A 5,000-nucleotide genomic window follows, 5' to 3' on the forward strand; every position below is an offset into this window, starting at 1 on the left:
AAAAATCATAGACTACTTATGGGGAGCTTATTGTGCGAGGAAATTTCAATAAAAACGGGGTTTGACAAGATTTGAAAAATTCTGTCGACATTTGAAAAAACCTGGAACCATGCTGCCGGCATGCTGCGCACATGCTGCGCGCAGGCTGCGCGCATGCTGCGCGCAGACTGCGCGCAGACTGCGCGCATGCCATGGCAGGACAAGTTTCGCTAGCCTCACTGTCGACAGATGCGCAAGCTGCGCGCACAGGCTGCGCGCATGCTGCGCACAGGCTGCGCGCATGCTGCGCACAGACTGCGCGCACGCTGCGCGCATGCCATGGCAGGACAAGTTTCGCTAGCCTCACTGTCGACAGATGCGCAAGCTGCACGCAAGCTCCGCGCACGCTGCGCACAGCCTGCGCGCATGTTGTGCGCAGGCTGCGCGCAGGCGCCGCGCATGCCATGGCAGGACAAGTTTCGCTAGCCTCACTGTCGACAGATGCGCAAGCTGCGCGCACAGGCTGCGCGCACGCCATGGCAGGACAACTTTCGCTAGCCTCACTGTCGACAGAATCAGCACGCTGCGCGCAAGCTGCGCGCGCGCATGGCAGGACAAGTTTCGAAAAATTCTGTCGACAGGCTGCCGGCATGGTGCGCGCACGCTGCCGGCATGCTGTGCGCACGCTGCCGACATGCTGTGCGCACGCTGCGCACAGGCTGCCGGCATGCTGCGCGCAGCCCATGGCAGGACAAGGTCCGAAAAAATCTGTCGACATTTTTACGCCGTGGTAGGCTTCCGCTTCGCGTCACTTTGTCGACATTCAAGCCTACCATTTGTATTGAATTTTTCAAACCTTGTCAAACCCCATTATTCAAATGTCGAAAAATTTTGTCGACATTTTTACGCCATGATAGGCTTCCGCTTCGCGTCACTTTGTCGGAATGCATCGCATGGCGAGGCAAGGCCACGGCATGCCAAGGCGAAGGCAACGCATGGCTTGAATGGCTTGGTCAAGGCCACATCATGGGCACGGCATGCCAAGGCAAGGCGAGGCAAGCCATCCTTAGCCTCGCCTACACTCACTTTCTCGGAATGCATTGGATGATGAGCAATTCCAAGGTAAGGCAACGCATGGCTTGAATGGCTTGGTGTAGGCCACAACTTGGGCATGGCATGCCAATGCAAGGCAAGGCAAGGCAAGCCATCCTTAGCCTCGCCTACACTCACTTTCTCGGAATGCATTGGATGATGAGCAATTCCAAGGTAAGGCAACGCATGGCTTGAATGGCTTGGTGTAGGCCACAACTTGGGCATGGCATGCCAATGCAAGGCAAGGCAAGCCACGCCATCCGAAGCCTCCAATAACCTCACTTTCTCGGAATGCCTTGAATGGGCACGGCATGTGAGGGCAAGGCAAGGTCCTAAATATCATTTTGTAAGTTGGAGAAGGTCCTAAAAATCATAGACTTAATTATAGGGAGCTTATTGTGCGAGGAAATTTCAATAAAAATGGGGTTTGACAAGGTTTGAAAAATTCTGTCGACATTTGAAAAAACCTGGAACCAGGCTGCCGGCATGCTGCGCGCATGCTGCGCGCATGCTGCGCGCATGCTGCGCGCATGCTGCGTGCAGGCTGCGCGCATGCCATGGCAGGACAAGTTTCGCAAGCCTCACTGTCGACAGATTCGCAAGCTGCGCGCACAGGCTGCGCGCACGCCATGGCAGGACAAGTTTCGCTAGCCTCACTGTCGACAGATGCGCAGGTTGCGCGCACAGGCTGCGCGCGCGCATGGCAGGACAAGTTTCGCTAGCCTCACTGTCGACAGAATCAGCACGCTGCGCGCAAGCTGCGCGCGCGCATGGCAGGACAAGTTTCGAAAAATTCTGTCGACAAGCTCAGCTGCGCGCACGCTGCCGACATGCTGTGCGCACGCTGCCGGCATGTTGTGCGCATGCTGCGCGCAGCTGCGCACGCGCATGGCAGGACAAGTTTCGCTAGCCTCTGTCGACAGGCTATGCAGCGCGCACGCTGCCGACATGCTGTGCGCACGCTGCGCACAGGCTGCCGGCATGCTGCGCGCAGCCCATGGCAGGACAAGTTCCGAAAAATTCTGTCAACATTTTTGCGCATGGTAGGCTTCCGCTTCGCGTCACTTTGTCGACATTCAAGCCTACCATTTTTATTGAATTTTTCAAACCTTGTCAAACCCCATTATTCAAATGTCGAAAAATTTTGTCGACATTTTTACGCCATGGTAGGCTTCCGCTTCGCGTCACTTTGTCGGAATGCGTTGAATGGGAGCAAAGGCAAGGCCACGGCATGCCAAGGCGAAGGCAAGGGTAGGCATGCCAAGCTTCCGATAGCCTCGCTTTCTCGAAATGCCTTGAATGGGGAGCAATGCCAAGTGTCACGGATCGCACTTGAGCGTGTGCTTTCGTGACTCCGTTGGGACATCCATGCGCTTATGAGGTAGTCCAAGTGTGGAAGGGGCAAGGACTTAAGAGCTAGAATGGTTGGTGTTGGCCGGGTTGTGCGTGTGAGGGGTATTTTGGGTATTTCGGAAGGTTACGGGAGGAACCTGAAGAAACTCAGAACACGAAAGATGTTCGTAATGACGAGATACACGCTATGCAACTGACGGTTCGCCATTCGGAGTTCGTACGAAGAAGTTATGCCCAATTATGACTCCTCGTGCATAGGTGATGTTCCCTCCTGGCAGAAGGCTAAATGCATAAAATGCTATATAGGGGGTGACATGGTGTCATGCTCTCCACCACCCCTGGTGCTTACACCCTTGTGGCACTAAGCGAGCATCCTTATGACATTGGAGGTTGTCGTAAGGGCGGGCATGAGATTGTTGAAGGATAATCTATGTCTCCGAGGGAAAGGACTTCCCGAGGACAGTACGAACACGCGGGGCCGTTCGTATTGCGCATCATTGGAAAGAGTGAGGTCAACGTATGGCATTCGCTATGCCGTCGGCTAGCGAGGCATTTGACGAGACTCGATGGACTTGGCTTGGGTTCGGCCTTGTCCAAGATGGAAGGAAGATATTCGGATGCCGGTACGCATGGGTTGCGACCCCATGCAAAGCATAGATGGTTATGTGGGACATTCGGAATACATATGTCGCCAAGGCTTGGGCGACATGCGAGCGTGACAGCTTGCGTGGATAGCTTGAGGATGTGGGCTATCGTGGTTGCTAACGGATGACCGACAGAAGTGTGGGTAAACCGATGGTGTGTTGGATCGCCATGTCTCGACTTGGACATGAGCGAGCCACGAGTTTGGCATGCGACGTGGTCGATGCAGTTGACGTGTCTTATGCAACGCTTGATGTATGGGCGTCGAGGGTTCGTTGCCGGATGCGGGGTGATTGTGTTGTCACAAGGGAGTGTGACTCGTTGTCTAGCCATAGGGCTTGGCGCCTATGGGAGACGACACATGATGGTGAACCTCTCGCGGAGTTGTGAGAGTCATGAAGTGGGGAGAAGGCTGACTGGGATTCGAAGGGATCCTGGGCCGCACGGGAGCGTTTGTGCGAGCGAAATCTGTGATTTGCTTCCGCCGCGCCGCGTCGCACGCTCGTCCCGTGACAAGTGGTATCAGAGCCGATCGATTTAGATGGTGGCTTCTGCTCAAACGATTCGCACCTTGGATACAAACAGTGAAGCTCTGATCCCGTGACAAGTGGTATCAGAGCCGATCGATTCCGAAGGTGGTTTCTGTGTGAGGGACTCGTACCTAGAAGAGATTGGTGATGGAGGAACTTTGATAGCAAGGTAGCATGTCATTGCCTGTGATGGGTAGTGGACTTGCGAAGTTGGAATCAGGTTGTGTGACGGTTGTTGGAAACCCGTCTTGGTGCTGGATCCTATGGAAGGGTGAAGGTATCCAAAAGTTTGTCTCGAAGTTGTGAGAAGACATCAAGCAGGATGACTCTAAGATGGGGGATGATGGTTGGTTTTGCTGCTCGGTTGCCTAGTTTTCTAATCCGTGCACCAAGCGCCCGGAAGTCGGGTAGGCAGGGGTTCTGGCTTGTGACGAAGTGATGTTGCTTGTTCAGTTCAGGATGTGGAGAGGACGGGAGCGCGAGTTTGGTGAGAGTGTCAAAGATTGGCTTATACTCGAACTATAGCATACCATTGAAGGTTGTGGTAAACCGAGTTGGTGACATGTGTTGGATGGAAGGTGCAAGACCTTTGTTCAGGGAAGAGTTGTGGGAGCTGAAGACCGAAATGGTGCAATCTTCGAAGGGAGTAAGTCGCTGACGGACTGGGCTCCATTGAGGGAGTGAGTCGCTGACGGGCTAGGCTTTAATGAAGGAGTCACTTAAGTGGTTGCTCTTACAATTGTGGAGGACGTGTGGGTTACGCATAATGTTCGACACAAGGTTGCTAACTAATATTCGGAATGCTGGTGTGTTCCAAAGGTGGATCCCAGAGTTTTCTTGTGAGGATGGTGGCTAAGGACGTAGGATGTCCGCACTTAAGGGCATGCAAAGAGTTGGAGTAGCTTTGGGGAGGATGTCTTACTTGTTCCCTTGTGGATGCTGCGGAAGTAGGTTCTGCCAAGTCCAAGTGTGGGCGTTGGTTAGGTGGTTCTACTCGTAGTAGGGAGGATGTCTTACCATGGTGAATTGTGAATGCCTAAGTGTTATGGAGCTGAACTTCGGAGGCACGTTGACGTGAGGGTGCGTCGACGAGATAAGTGGGGGAGACCCACGAACGCCATTGAGGTATGGCAGCGCGTATGCGCAAGGGAGTTGGTGACGATTGTTGGACAAGGAGGTGCGGGACCTTGTTCGGAGGAAAACTGGTAGGAGCTCAAGACCGAAATGGTGCAGTCTTCGAAAAGAGTATGTCGCTGACGGACTAGGCTCTATTGAGGGAGTAAGTCGCTGACGGACTAGGCTTTAATGAAGGAGTCACTTAAGTGGTTGTTCCTACAATTGTTGAGAACAGATGGGTGGGGCACAAGGTTCGACATATGGTTGCTAACTGAGATTTGGAAGAGA

Source organism: Prunus avium, unplaced genomic scaffold (genome assembly GCF_965620075.1).
Source record: "Prunus avium unplaced genomic scaffold, drPruAviu1.hap1.1 HAP1_SCAFFOLD_19, whole genome shotgun sequence".
In the NCBI taxonomy this organism is placed as follows: domain Eukaryota; kingdom Viridiplantae; phylum Streptophyta; class Magnoliopsida; order Rosales; family Rosaceae; genus Prunus; species Prunus avium.